At 48.8% G+C, this 16,044-nt stretch overlaps 1 protein-coding gene and 1 pseudogene across 1 annotated transcript in view; both read right to left on the bottom strand.

The window, feature by feature from the left end:
- LOC126293300 (chondroadherin-like protein) overlaps positions 1 to 16,044 on the bottom strand; it is a 329,161-nt gene that overhangs the window by 287,010 nt on the left and 26,107 nt on the right. The gene's annotated exons all lie outside the window — the stretch shown is intronic.
- Positions 13,468 to 13,585, bottom strand: LOC126293853 (5S ribosomal RNA; annotated as a pseudogene).

Below are 16,044 nucleotides of genomic sequence, written 5' to 3'. Positions count from 1 at the left end.
CTCCCTCCGTAGTACAAACTCTGCCAAAGAGAACCTGCAGGGAGACATATTTACATGTGCGATTTCTGCAGTTTCACCAGGGAGTGTTATGATACTGTTTGGACACGAATAACTAATATTTTAAAATCTGCTGTTAAATTAAAGCAATTCAGCTCTTTTCTTTTTGTGTTAATGTAAACTCCGAATCTGAACAATTTTTTTGGCATGCGAAATGAAGTTTTTTAGTAAAGGTTAATTTTAATATAAATACACTCCTGGAAATTGAAATAAGAACACCGTGAATTCATTGTCCCAGGAAGGGGAAACTGTATTGACACATTCCTGGGGTCAGATACATCACATGATCACACTGACAGAACCACAGGCACATAGACACAGGCAACAGAGCATGCACAATATCGGCACTAATACAGTGTAATCCACCTTTCGCAGCAATGCAGGCTGCTATTCTCCCATGGAGACGATCGTAGAGATGCTAGATGTAGTCCTGTGGAACGGCTTGCCATGCCATTTCCACCTGGCGCCTCAGTTGGACCAGCGTTCGTGCTGGACGTGCAGACCGCGTGAGACGACGCTTCATCCAGTCCCAAACATGCTCAATGGGGGACAGATCCGGAGATCTTGCTGGCCAGGGTACTTGACTTACACCTTCTAGAGCACGTTGGGTGGCACGGGATACATGTGGACGTGCATTGTCCTGTTGGAACAGCAAGTTCCCTTGCCGGTCTAGGAATGGTAGAACGATGGGTTCGATGACGGTCTGGATGTACCGTGCACTATTCAGTGTCCCCTCGACGATCACCAGAGGTGTACGGCCAGTGTAGGAGATGCTCCCCACACCATGATGCCGGGTGTTGGCCCTGTGTGCCTCGGTCGTATGCAGTCCTGATTGTGGCGCTCACCTGCACGGCGCCAAACACGCATACGACCATCATTGGCACCAAGGCAGAAGCGACTCTCATCGCTGAAGACGACACGTCTCCATTCGTCCCTCCATTCACGCCTGTCGCGACACCACTGGAGGCGGGCTGCACGATGTTGGGGCGTGAGCGGAAGACGGCCTAACGGTGTGCGGGACCGTAGCCCAGCTTCATGGAGACGGTTGCGAATGGTCCTCGCCGATACCCCAGGAGCAACAGTGTCGCTAATTTGCTGGGAAGTGGCGGTGCGGTCCCCTACGGCACTGCGTAGGATCCTACGGTCTTGGCGTGCATCCGTGCGTCGCTGCGGTCCGGTCCCAGGTCGACGGGCACGTGCACCTTCCGCCGACCACTGGCGACAACATCGATGTACTGTGGAGACCTCACGCCCCACGTGTTGAGCAATTCGGCGGTACGTCCACCCGGCCTCCCGCATGCCCACTATACGCCCTCGCTCAAAGTCCGTCAACTGCACATACGGTTCAAGTCCACGCTGTCGCGGCATGCTACCAGTGTTAAAGACTGCGATGGAGCTCCGTATGCCACGGCAAACTGGCTGCACTGACGGCGGCGGTGCACAAATGCTGCGCAGCTAGCGCCATTCGACGGCCAACACCGCGGTTCCTGGTGTGTCCGCTGTGCCGTGCGTGTGATCATTGCCTGTACAGCCCTCTCGCAGTGTCCGGAGCAAGTATGGTGGGTCTGACACACCGGTGTCGATGTGTTCTTTTTTCCATTTCCAGGAGTGTATAATTGTTTGTTGTATTAATGTTCTCTTTGTTCAATTACTTTATCACCTAATTATCTACCTTTACCTCTTGTATATTATCAGGAGTGGTCGCATTCTGACGACAATGCTTTTATTTTCCAATTCTTGCCCAATGCGTTTCGGAGCTGTATCTCCGTTTTCAAGGACTGGGAAGATATAATGGCCCTATATATGCTTCAATTTAGCACCTGCGTTTGACCACATGACACTAGTCTTTTGAGTTGGTGAAAAACTTCCATATTTGCCCTTACATTTTGAATGATTTAGCATGCTTACGACTTCTACATTTTCAGTTACGTTTTGAATGATTTAGATTGCTAGTGGTACTGTCACAACTACGCTAATTCCCATAAAATCTGAGTGCAAATGCGGAAATTTTTCACGGACGCGGAAGGCGAACGTTACGGCGCCAAACGCAGGTGAAGCACATAAGTTGATTAACGCTGTTGTGTTTGTAGAGTCCTTAGGAAGGAAGATTGGGGTTAACGTCCCCTCGTGATCGAGATCATTAGAGTCGGAGCACAAGCCCGGATTGTGTCAAGAACGGGGAAGGAAACTGGCCGCGCCTTTTTAAAGGTGGCATAGTGGTATTCGCATGGAGCGATTAGAGAAATCTAGGGGATCGGATGCGCGATTGAATCGTCGTCCTCCCGGTCTATAACCATTAAATAACGGCGAGTGCACCTCTGAAATGGCGCACATGGGGATGGGGTACAGCGTCGCAGTAGCGGTGCCCGGTGAGTGTGCAGTGATCAGAGATTGGGAGATAAGGACGTGCATGCGACATTGTGTTCCCCACGTCGTAACACCTGGACCATCAAAACGATCGTATTCGACAGTGCTGGACGTGTCCTCATATAAAGACATGTGCGAAGACGTAAGCACTCCGTCGTCAGGCCACAAGTGACCCATCGGGACCATCCGACCGCCGTGTCATCCTTAGCTGATGCGGATACGAGGGGGGTGTGGTCAGCACATCGCTCTCCCGGTCGTTATGATGCTTTCCTGGGACCAGAGCCACTGCTATTCGGTCGAGTAGCTCCTCATTTGGCATCACGAAGCTGAGTGCACCCCGAAAAATGGCAACAGTGCATCGCGGCCCGGTCAGTCACCCATCAAAGTGCCGACCACACCCAACAGCGTTTAACTTAGCTGATCTGACGGGAACCGGTGTATCCACTGCGGGAAGGCCGTTCCCGCGGAGACTTAAAGCAGCCGTGTATGTCACAACAAAGGAATTCTCGAGTCAAACGTTAAAAAATGGAACGCAAGAGTCATAACATGTGGTACTTGGTTAGAACGAATAGGGGGTACATACGTCTGGAGGTCCTTACCTTAAATGGTTTCAAATGGCTCTGAGCGGTATTGGACTTAACATCTGTGGTCATCAGTCCCTTAAGTAAACCTGACTAACCTAAGGGCATCACACACATCCGTGCCCGAGCCAGGATTCGAACCTGCGACCGCAGCGGTCATGCAGTTCCAGACTGAAGCGCCTAGAACCGCACGGCCACACCGGCCCTCCCTACCTCACGTGACGCTGTTCCAAACGGGCGTCACACTACAACACAGGCACAAATTTGAATACAGCAAACAGACACGTGAATCACTGGACGGGCAGTTCATAGTTTTGTGAAAAGAAATTTAGGGTACGAGGGAGATTTGAACACGCATTTCCCCATTCCAACACCGTGACCACATAATCACGACGCCGTAGCTCTTTCAATTCTCTCCACGTTGCACATCTTGAGCTTGGTCCGCTCACTGCTTGTATTTTGCTTCATTTTTCACGGTTGAGCACACCTCCCTGCTGTTTAGACGCTTGATCTGCGTGCAATTTCTGACGGGCTGTCCATCGAGCCATCTCACCACTAAATCTTAGGAGGATGTGGTGGCGAGTTTCCCTTGTAAGAATCAATTTCTTATCTAGCAGTGTAGAACAATGTGCACAGATTTACGTGCATTGCCCCTTCCTGTTATAATCCTACATGTATGTTCGATATAGTGTTAACGCACTCCTCGGAAAATCAACACCCCTACGGACCGGTGTGGCCGAGCGGTTGTAGGCGCTTCCGTCTGGAATGGCGCGGCTGCTACGGTCGCAGGTTGGAATGCTGCCTCGGGCATGGATGTGTGTGATGTCCATAGGTTAGTTATGTTTAAGTAGTTCTAAGTTCTAGGCGACTGATGACCTAAGATGTTGTCCCACAGTGCTCAGATCCATTTGAACCATCAACACCCCTCTGCGTCGCTAGTGATTTATAAGGCATGCTGTGAACGATCGGTGTAAGTTTGTGGATGAGCATATAGTTGCTCCTTGTGACGCTGAAACGTCCCCTTGGAAAAATTGATCAGGACTGTGCTTAAGCTGACACACAATATTTTTTAGCGCAACGCAATCTGGCCCTATACCTTTCACAAATCACTTACCTCACAAAAATCTCCGTTACTCGAACTACTGCAATACAGCGAGCGCCACTACTGCCAGCTAAATAAAAGACTCAAACTACTGAAGGCACTGACTACTGATAGGCATAGTTAGCAAATGAAAGATTTTTATAGAGAACAAACAATGTATTTACCTTAATAGTCATAATATATACAGCAGTTCATGACATCCAGTCTTACAGATTTCAAAACTCCGCCATCTCTCTCCCCCCACATCCACCACTGCTGGCGGCTCACCTCCAACTGCGCAACGCTACGCGCTGTTAACATCCAGCTGCCCAACACTACAATGGCGAGTATTACAACAATGCCAACCAGCCACATACTGCACACAGCACAGCCAGTGATTTTCATACAGAGCGCTATGTGGCGTTACCAATAAAAAAAAAAACCTACACAGCCTACTTACAACGTAGTGTAGTAGACAGAGAGGCCAGTCACTGCTCCTTCTTCAGTCTGCAGACCTATGAAGTGCACCAACACAATTCGCCGACCTTATTTCCCTCGCGGTTTTACACTCCACCCCCGTGCATCCTGATACAGTCCTAGAAGACTCAACAAAAATCTACATCAGTTGCCAAGGTCTGGCGGTAGACTAAAAGTTGGAAACCAGAATGTAAAATGCTCCTATCGTAGTACAAGAAAAGGCGAATATGTCGTGGGCGAAGTTAGGGATGTAAACGAAGAGAATCTGGCAGCTTCAAAGACGTTTAAATCAAAACACCTTGCATATTCGTACTATTTTTACTAACCCTAATTCCCCAACTCAGTGAGCTCTCACAGCTGCGAGGTGTTGGCACACCTGCATCTTGCAATTCATAGGCTTAAGTCCCTGATCCTTGCTACACACATTTAATATTTCTTCTTAATCCACCTTAGTTAACAATAAAAATTAATTTTATACTATTAAAACAGTAAGGTGGACAACTGCGATTTTTCCAACCCCTGCGACGCTGAAACTATTAGTTCTAGAGAAAAAATAATGAATTTGTCATTTGTTTGTAGAAAGTTTAATCGAGTTCGGTTTTAGAGTTAATTAAGAAACACGTTAAAAGTGACCTTATACGCCCCCCTCCTTTTCCTACACCCCAACAAATGGTTCAAATGGCTTTCACCACTACGAGACTTAACTTCTGAGGTCATCAGTCCCCTAGAACTTAGAAGGACTTAAACCTAACTAACCTAAGGACATCACACACATCCATGCCCGAGGCAGGATTCCAACCTGCGACCGTAGCGGTCGCGCGGTTCCACACTGAAGCGCCTAGAACCTGCTCCGTCACAGCGGCCGGCCTACACCCCAACACACTCACCCTGTCGATCGCGATTGTTAACATGTTGGTCGTAGGACACTTTCCTAACACTGTAATTTTTGTCTCTCGGCAGGCCTAACCCTTGGAGCAGAGAGTGAGGCTAGAGCCCCGCAACTCAGCCAGAGCTGTGACGCCAGAGTCATTAACACTGTCGGATTATTCCTCCCCCCTTCCCCCTTTCCTCCTCCCACCCGACGACGGTTGCTGATGTCCTTCAGTGGAAGTGCCATTACGTCCTCGGAAATGACGAGGCGCGCAAAGCACCTAATAATGGAGAGAGCGAAGAGTAATTTGCCCCAGAGAAAACACGCAATTGCGGTTACGTGCTTCGTAACAGAAGTCACTTCCTCTTCAGCCACGCAACTACGCTGATCTGATGAGGCGAAATATTACCAGCAGCTCCTAAATAGCGGCGTTTTCAACACCGGTAACGCAGTACAGCAGCGATTGTGCGTGGCTTATATTCGACAAGTCCTTGATAAGTTTACAAATGTATGTGGCTCAACGTCTGTACACACAGCTCATGCAATTCCCGTAAACTGCGGCCCCGTGGTTTGTGAGCACGGTGCTGGCGCCAGATGACGATGCAGCTGTGTTCTACCATCGGTTTCAGATCAGGAGAATATGGTGGCGAGCAAATCAACGAGATGGAATTAAATTTTCCTGGAGACTTATGTTGTTGACTCATCACACAGTCATTGAAAAGATCTATGACGAAAAAAACAGGACGACAGCCGTGAAAGTCTGAACTGAATGCTGCACTCACGGACCCGGTCAGTACCAAACCAACGTGGAGGGCCCTCCATAGGGAGCGAATTGCACGGCGGGCATAAATTCCAAAACTACTAAAACTAATATTGGGCAAGCAGTAAAGGAAACAAAAGAAAAGTGCGGAATACGTATTAAAATCCATGGAGAAGAAACAAAAACTTTCAGGTTCGCCGATGACATTGTAATTCTGTCAGAGACAGTAAAGGCCCTGGAAGAGCAGCTGAACGGAATGGACAGTGTCTTGAAAGGAGGGTATAAGATGAACATCAACAAAAGCAAAACGAGGATAATGGAATGTAGTCGAATTAAGTCGGGCGATGCTGAGGGAGTTAGATTAGAAAATGAGACATTTAAAGTAGTAAAGGAGTTTTGCTATTTAGGGAGCAAAATAACTGATGATGGTCGAAGTAGAGAGGATATAAAATGTAGACTGGCAATGGGAAGGAAAGCGTTTCTTAAGAAGAGAAATTTGTTAACCGAGTATAGAATTAAGTGTCAGGAAGTCATTTCTGAAAGTATTTGTATGCAGTGTAGCCATGTATGGAAGTGAAACATGGATCATAAATAGTTTGGACAAGAAGAGAATATAAGCTTTCGAAATGTGGTGCTGCGGAAGAATGCTGAAGATTAGATGGGTAGATCACATAACTAATGAGGAGGTATTGAATAGAATTGGGGAGGAGTTTATGGCACAACTTAGCTAGAAGAAGGAATCAGTTGGTAGGACATGTTTTGAGGCACCAAGGGATCACCAATAGGGTACTGGAGGGCAGCGAGGAGGCGAAAAATCGTAGAGGGAGACCAAGAGATGACTACGCCAAGCAGATTCAATGTAGGCTGCAGTAGGTACTGGGAAATGAAGAAGCTTGCACAGGATAGAGTATCTTGGAGAGCTGCATCAAATCAGTCTCAGGACTGAAGACCACAACAACAACAACATAGTCATGACACCTTGACTATGGAAGAATGTTTCCGGAATGAGATATTCACTCTGTGGCGGAATGTGCGCAGATATGAAAGTGGTAGAGCACTTGCCAGCGAAGGCTCAGGCCCCAAGTTCGAGTCTCTGTCGGGCACACAGTTTTAATCTGCAAGGAAGTTTTGTTTCCTGGAGACTTACGAGTCTTATCTTCATCTTTGATAATGACGCATGCTGGAGAAATGAATTAAAGTTTGTGCCACTGCCGAGACTGCAACGGTGTTAGCCGCAAGATCATGCTGTCGTAATGGCTATCACATCTGCCTAGTAAGCAGTAGACCGGCGTTCAAGTCCCGGCTGTAGCACAAATTTTAGTTAATTGTATTATTATCGAAGGTAAAGTTAAGACTCGTATGTCTCCAGGAATATTTTGTTCCATCAGATCAGCAGACCATCTCGTGAAGTTTAAATTAGGGATGGGGCTGTGCCTGAGTATTCGGTGAGCCTTTTTTAATCACAGTATCATGGTGACGTAATGGTTAGCACACTTGACCAGCAAGCAGGAGTCCTGGCTGCGGCACAAATCTCAATTAGTTTCTTCAGCTTGTATCATTATTAAAAATCAGTGTGAGCTCACTGCCGTGCTGATGAAGCCACTATGACACGACTCTGCCCATGAGACACGAAGTGTTATCCTGCTGGAAGACGCCATCACACCAAGACAGCATCAGTGGATGTAAGTGGCCACAATAACGTCCTTGCAGTCCGCAGAGGTCACGCTTCCTTTGTTTCCCACGGAATCTTGAATGCACAATTCAGCACCGAACTACCCCCATCGACTTGTATGTTTGGCATGGTGCACATTCGAGCAGTCATTTAACGGTTCTTCAAAACTTATGTTTTCTTTAACGCCAGTGAGCTTAGGGAACTACACTCCTGGAAATAGAAAAAAGAACACATTGACACCGGTGTGTCAGACCCACCATACTTGCTCCGGACACTGCGAGAGGGCTGTACAAGCAATGATCACACGCATGGCACAGCGGACACACCAGGAACCGCGGTGTTGGCCGTCGAATGGCGCTAGCTGCGCAGCATTTGTGCATCGCCGCCGTCAGTGTCAGCCAGTTTGCCGTGGCATACGGAGCTCCATCGCAGTCTTTAACACTGGTAGCATGCTGCGACAGCGTGGACGTGAACCGTATGTGCAGTTGACGGACTTTGAGCGAGGGCGTATAGTGGGCATGCGGGAGGCCGGGTGGACGTACCGCCGAATTGCTCAACACGTGGGGCGTGAGGTCTCCACAGTACATCGATGTTGTCGCCAGTGGTCGGCGGAAGGTGCACGTGCCCGTCGACCTGGGACCGGACCGCAGCGACGCACGGATGCACGCCAAGACCGTAGGATCCTACGCAGTGCCGTACGGGACCGCACCGCCACTTCCCAGTAAATTAGGGACACTGTTGCTCCTGGGGTATCGGCGAGGACCATTCGCAACCGTCTTCATGAAGCTGGGCTGCGGTCCCGCACACCGTTAGGCCGTCTTCCGCTCACGCCCCAACATCGTGCAGCCCGCCTCCAGTGGTGTCGCGACAGGCGTGAATGGAGGGACGAATGGAGACGTGTCGCCTTCAGCGATGAGAGTCGCTTCTGCCTTGGTGCCAATGATGGTCGTATGCGTGTTTGGCGCCGTGCAGGTGAGCGCCACAATCAGGACTGCATACGACCGAGGCACACAGGGCCAACACCCGGCATCATGGTGTGGGGAGCGATCTCCTACACTGGCCGTACACCTCTGGTGATCGTCGAGGGGACACTGAATAGTGCACGGTACATCCAAACCGTCATCGAACCCATCGTTCTACCATTCCTAGACCGGCAAGGGAACTTGCTGTTCCAACAGGACAATGCACGTCCGCATGTATCCCATGCCACCCAACGTGCTCTAGAAGGTGTAAGTCAACTACCCTGGCCAGCAAGATCTCCTGATCTGTCCCCCATTGAGCATGTTTGGGACTGGATGAAGCGTCGTCTCACGCGGTCTGCACTTCCAGCACGAACGCTGGTCCAACTGAGGCGCCAGGTGGAAATGGCATGGCAAGCCGTTCCACAGGACTACGTCCAGCATCTCTACGATCGTCTCCATGGGAGAATAGCAGCCTGCATTGCTGCGAAAGGTGGATATACACTGTACTAGTGCCGACATTGTGCATGCTCTGTTGCCTGTGTCTACGTGCCTGTGGTTCTGCCAGTGTGATCATGTGATGTATCTGACCCCAGGAATGTGTCAATAAAGTTTCCCCTTCCTGGGACAATGAATTCACGGTGTTCTTATTTCAATTTCCAGGAGTGTAAATATAAGAATATCGTAAAAATCCGTGCGGTCTCCCTGTGAGTAATCTGGGCGCCGCGAGTTAGGCAGCCTCAAATTGTACAGACAGCTTCTAACTGCAATAGTGGTCTTATTGTGTTAAGCCCCTAACATCTCGATGCAGTCACATTAATGTGGCCAAAGCGTCACACTAATGTGGCCACCGCCTATGTTCGACGTCAACGTACAAAAACTACTCGCAGACGGCACATGGTAGCACCAGCAAACGAGGGAGTACAAAAAAACAGGCGGGTGCGACGCGGACAACACTGCAGTCGTTCTCGTAATGTGGAAACGGAGCAATTCATCCGACATACAAAAAGGCATGACCATTGGCTTTCGGACCAACGGTGAAAGCTCTACCGAAGCGGATCACTTTGTAAACTGTTCACACGCCGCCGTGGTTCACACACACACACACACACACACATCAAAACACTCATCCTGGTTCCCAGAACTCCTGAAGATACACGTTGATTGTGCATATTGTGACACAGTGCCTTTGACTGATGTCACTAAACCCGGCCAAAGATCTACACACCCATGCATGAGCAGCGCCTATTACACGGAGGGGGTCCGACAGCCGATCACTTCCAGTCATTCCACCAGGAAGGAGGTACACGGCTCGTGTTGTCTGTAGTCCAACCACGCCTAGACGGTCAAAACCGCGGTTCGATCGCGTCCGCATTGTTACTTTGTGCCAGGAGGGCTCTCAGCAAGGGAAGTCTCCAGGCGTCTCGGAGTGAACCAAAGCGATGTTGTTCGGACATGGAGGAGATACAGAGAGACATGTCGATGACATGCCTCGCTCAGCCGCCCAAGGGCTACTACTGCAGTGGATGGCCGCTACCTACGGATTATGGCTCGGAGGAAGTCTGACAGCAACGCCACCATGTTGAAAAATCCTTTTCGTCCAGCCACAGGACGTCGTGCTACGACTCAATCTGTGTGCAATAGGTTGCATGAGGCGCAACTTCACTCCAGACGTCCATGGCGAGGTCCATCTTTGCAACCACGACACCGTGCAGCGCGGCACAGATGCGCCCAACAACATACCGAATGGACCGATCAGGTCTGGCATCACGTTCTCTTCACCGATGAGAGTCGCATATGCCCTCAACCAGACAATCGTCGGAAACGTGTTTGCAGGCAACCCGGTCAGGCTGAACGCCTTAGACACACTGTCCAGCGAGTGCAGCAAGGAGAGGGTTCCGTGCTGTTTTGGGGTGGCATTATATGGGGCCGACGTACGTCGCTGATGGTCATGGAAGGCGCTGTAACGGCTGTACGATAAGTGAATGCCATCCTCGAGCGGATAGTGCAACAGTATCGGCAGCATATTGGCGAGGCATTGGACATCATGGACGACAATTCGCCCCACCGTCGTGCAAATCTAGTGAATGACTACCTTCAGGACGACATCGCTCGACTATAGTGGCCAACATGTTCTCCAGACATGAACGCTATCTAGCATGCCTGGTATAGATTGAAAAGGGCTGTTTGTAGACGACCTGACCCACCAGCCACTCTGAAGGACGTGCGCCGAATCGCCGTTGACGAGAGGAACAATCTGGACCAACAGTGCCTTGATGAACTTGTGGATAGTATGCCACGACGAATACAGGCATACATCAATGCAAGAGGACGTGCTACTGGGTATTAGAGGTACCGGTGTGTACAGCAATCTGGACCATCACCTCTGAAGCTCCCGCTTTATGGTGGTACAATATGCAATGTGTGGGTTTCGTGAGCAATAAAAAGAGCGGAAATGATGTTTATGTTGATCTCTATTCTAATTCACACGCTGACTTACCGTGCCGGCTCCAACTGAGCTACCCAAGCACGACTCACGCCCGGTACTCACAGCTTTACTTCTGCCAGTACCTCGCCTCCTACCTCCCAAACTTTACAGGAGCTCTCCTGCGAACCTTGCAGAAGTAGCACTCCTGAAAGAAAGGATACTGCGGAGACATGGCTTAGTCACAGCCTTGGGGATGTTTTCAGAATGAGGTCTGCATGGTTCGCAGGAGAACTTCTGTAAAGTTTGGAAGGTAGGAGTTGAGATACTAGCAGAAGTAAAGCTGTGAGGACGGGGCGTGAGTCGTGCTTGGGTAGCTCAGTTGGCACAGCACCTGCCCGCGAAAGGCAAAGATCCCGAGTTCGAATCTCGGTCCGGCACACAGTTTTAATCTTCCAGTAAATTTCATATCAGCGCACACTCCGCTGCAGAGTGAAAATCTCATAATGCCTGGGATAGATTGAAAAGTGCTGTTTATGGACGACGTGACCCACGAACCACTCTCGAAGGAAAGAGACTGGCATACTTAGCCTATGCAGAGGATATCTGTTTACTCTCTAGGTCGGAAGAGGAGTTGGAGCAAATGACCAGAACACTGAAGGAGGCTGCTGGCTAAACATAAACGAAGCCAAGACAGAGTACCTCGTTCTGACGCGTGGTCATTGTCAGACTGCTGATCATCTACAATCTCTGCAGGTTGGGGACCAGTCCTACAAGAGAGTGCAAGAATTCGAACACCTAGGGGCACTTTTCACTGAGAACTTGTCATGTGAAGCAGAGGTCAATACCAGAATACAAGCAGGAAACCGATCTTACCACAGCCTAGTACAACTGCTTCGGTCCAGATATATCTCCAGGCAATTCAAGATTTGACTGTACAAAACCCTGATCCAGCCTGTTGTTCTATATGGCTGTGAGACATGGAGTATCCGGAAAAAGGACTTCCACAAGCTCCTCGTTTTTGAGACAAAAGTGCTTCGGAAGATCTACGGTCCAGTTCTGGATGCAGATACAGGGGAATGGAGGATCAGATACAACCGAGAGCTTGAGGAACTATACCAGCAGCCCAACATAGCAGGAGCTGTCAAAGCCAAACGAATGCAGCGGGCCGGCCATGTGGCCCGGATGGAGGATCACAGATGGCCTCGGAAGCTCCTGAATTTCACACCTACAGGAAAGAGACCGCCCGGGAGACCCAAGAAGAAGCGTTGGAGGGATGGACTCCATGAAGATTTAAACCGAGTGTCAATAGATGTGGACGGATGGCGGATAGCAGCAATGGACAGAATACAGTGGAGGAGGAAACTTGTAGATGCGTGCGGTCCACTGGGCCTGATCACGTAGTAGAAGAGACATACACGAAATACCTCCACCCAGAAACACGGACGCGTTGAAGAGTGAAAAATTCGATATCGGCATAAGAAAACATTACAACACACATCTTCGTACATATCTCTTTCTGGCGCGGGCACATTTATATGGCATCTTTACCCTCGCACGGCGTTCCGACACTTATTAAATGTCACATGCTTTATGGCTAAACCAAAATAAGATCTATGGCACAACCTACGGGGGCGGGATCGTTTTATAAACTGCGATCCGTAGTCCGGCACGGTGGGGGCGAACCATGGAGGTAGAATAAGGGGAGATGGCGCTAGATAGTTACGCTGTACCTTGTTTTGAAGCCAGTGGGCAGGATCTGCCGCCATCTTGGACCCCCCAAAACATTAGCAGACGGGTATTTACAGTTGCTTCTTGTTCTTCATTTCTGATGCGTTCACGCGATATTTGTTTTATATAGTAAATGTTACACTGTTTTAGTGAACAACACAGCATAAGGAACGCAACTTCAAACTTTATCTGATGTTAAATGCGTATTCGATACACGATACACGAAAATATTTCGCTTCTGGCCTCAGTACTGTGATTCCTTTTTGTTCATACACTTCGAATAAGTACTCCGTCTTCAGGCCACGAGTGGCCCATCGGGACCATCCGACCGCCGTGTCATCCTCAGCTGATGTTGCGGATAGGAAGGGCATGTGGTCAGCACACCGCTGTCCCGGTCGTTATGATGGTTTTCTTTGACATGAGCCGCTACTATTCGGTCAAATAGCTCCTCAATTGGCATCATGTGGCTGAGTGCACCCCGAAGAATGGCAACAGCACATGGCGGCCCGGATGGTCACCCATCCAAGTGCCGGTCAAGCCCGACAGCGCTTAACTTCGGTGATCTGACGGGAACCGCTGTATCCACTGTGGCAAGGCCGTTGCCACACTTCGAATAAGCGAGAAGAAAATTATGTGCAATGGAAAGCGTGCTTTCGTAATCCATTTCTATTCACTTTCATTGTGTTTGTGTCGATAACTGACAAAGCCAGAACTCCAAATGCAACGATTGATAGTTTAGATGCACCGATTTGTATTCGTTGCATTTTCATGTCAAATGCAAATTTTAAATGTTCAGGTTTGCAAGAAACTTACCTTATTTCCTTTCTTCTCCCTTACAGGTATGCAGGGATGATATAAACAAGCCAGCTCTCATGTCAACAAAGTGAAAGATTCGTTAAATTACGACGGAAAAGAACTGCATTTAAGACTGTCATCCCCATTGTAATTTATACATGTTTTTGAATTGCACCCACCAAGTGACATTCAGTGTGGCAAATAACAGCAATTTACAGGGTAACACGACAGCACAGTGATTAATGTAATGATCTAAATAGACTGCACTTAGATAGGGAACTTTGCTTTTAAAAATATGTAATCCTTTAAGTACTTATAATTTAACCACTGTCACAGGTGTTCCACACATTTTACTGAAGATTTAATTAACTACATATAGTTACATCACTTTTATATTAAATTATTGCATTTTAAAACGTTAGTTCCCATTTCCAGGATATTTCTTGCCAGGACTTTTCAGTTACTTGGGAATAACCAAGCAATGAATACCGAGTGTATTGCTCACCTCCAGTGAGCTCTTTGCGTTGGATTGATAGGAAATCTAAATTCAAATCATAGAAATAAAACCATACTGTAAAACTTTACAGTGCATCAGAATTTCAAGTATATACAGGGTGAAACAAAAAGGTACGGCCGAACTTTCAGGAAACACACAAAGAGAGAAAATTTGCTATGTGGACATGTGTCCGGAAACGCTTACTTTTCATGTTAGAGCTCATTTTATTACTTCTCTTCAAATCACATTAATCATGGAATGGAAACACACAGCAACAGAACGTACCAGCGTGACATCAAAAACTTTGTTACAGGAAATGTTCAAAATGTCCTCCGTTAGCGAGGATACATGCATCCACCCTCCGTCGCATGGAATCCCTGATGCGCCGATGCAGCCCTGGAGAATGGCGTATTGTATCACAGTCGTCCACAATACGAGCACGAAGAGTCCTTACATTTGGTACCGCGGTTGCGTAGACAATGAGTCGCATGTCAACACAAGCACCGAAGTCAACATTACCTTCTTTCAATTGGGCCAACTGGCGGTGAATCGAGGAAGTACAGTACATACTGACGAAACTAAAATGTTCTCTAACATGGAAATTAAGCGTTTCCGGACACATGTCCACATAAAATCTTTTCTTTATTTGTGTGTGAGGAATGTTTCCTGAAAGTTTGGCCGTTCCTTTTTGTAACACCCCGTATAAGAAAATAGCGCTTAAATAAGTTCACTTACGAATGAAATATGATTTGTTTTAACTTCAGACTACAATCAGAACGATTAGTACACCTGTAAGCGACGCAAGCCGGCGCTTTTTATCAAAACACTTCACGACTACACGGAATAAAACCACCAGGAGCGAATGTTTTGGGGTAGCTAACATGGCGGATCTTCACTTGGGTCGGCTTCAAGTTTGTGACGTCGTGACAGCTCCTCTTATTTTACCTCCATGGGGCGAACGCAACGGAAGATGCGGAGGCCGTCCTGTGAACGCCCGGCTGTCGTGATCGGTCCGCAGTGGGAGGCTGGACAACGGGTTACGTCCGGCCGAGCTGCCGAAGGCTGCGCAGTCGCTTTCCACTACAGCGGCGTGACGTCACGTGCCGCTGGGTTTCCCTGGGAACCGCCCCACTGCCGATTCGCCACGGACGTAACGCCGGCTGTCCCCCGGCTACCGTAGCGCGGGCGACAGAAAAAGAGGTGCAACGAGCCGAGGAGGGAACCGCGGACACTGGCGAAAGCGGCCGGCCTGCACTGCTGGCGACCGTTGTCGACTTCGCCTCTGCCTCGCCCACATTACGTGCCGCTATTTGTATAAATACTGAAGACCCAAAGAAACTGGTACACCTGCCTAATTTCGTGTAGGGCCCCCGCAAGCAAGTAGAAATGCCGCAACAGGACGTGGCATGGACTCGAGTAAAGTCTGAAGTAGTGCTCGAGGGAACTGACACCATGAATCCTGCTGGACTGCCCATAAATCTGTAAGAGTATGAGAGGATGGAGATCTCTTATGAACAGCACGTTGCAAGGCATCCCAGATATGCTCAATAACCTTCGTGTCTGGGGAGTTCGGTACCCAGAGGAAGAGTTTACACTCAGAACAGTGTTCTTGGAGCCACTCTGTAGCAATTCTGTACTAGTGGGCTGTGGCATTGTCCTGCTGGAATTGTCCAAGTCCGGCGCAATGCACAGTGGACATGAAGGGATGCAGGTGATCAGACAAGATGTTCACTTACGTGTCACCTGTCAGAGTGGGATCTAGACGTGTAAGC

This window comes from Schistocerca gregaria, chromosome 10 (genome assembly GCF_023897955.1).
Source record: "Schistocerca gregaria isolate iqSchGreg1 chromosome 10, iqSchGreg1.2, whole genome shotgun sequence".
Classification (NCBI taxonomy): Eukaryota; Metazoa; Arthropoda; class Insecta; order Orthoptera; family Acrididae; genus Schistocerca; species Schistocerca gregaria.
This window is presented reverse-complemented; position numbering and strand designations above follow the sequence as displayed.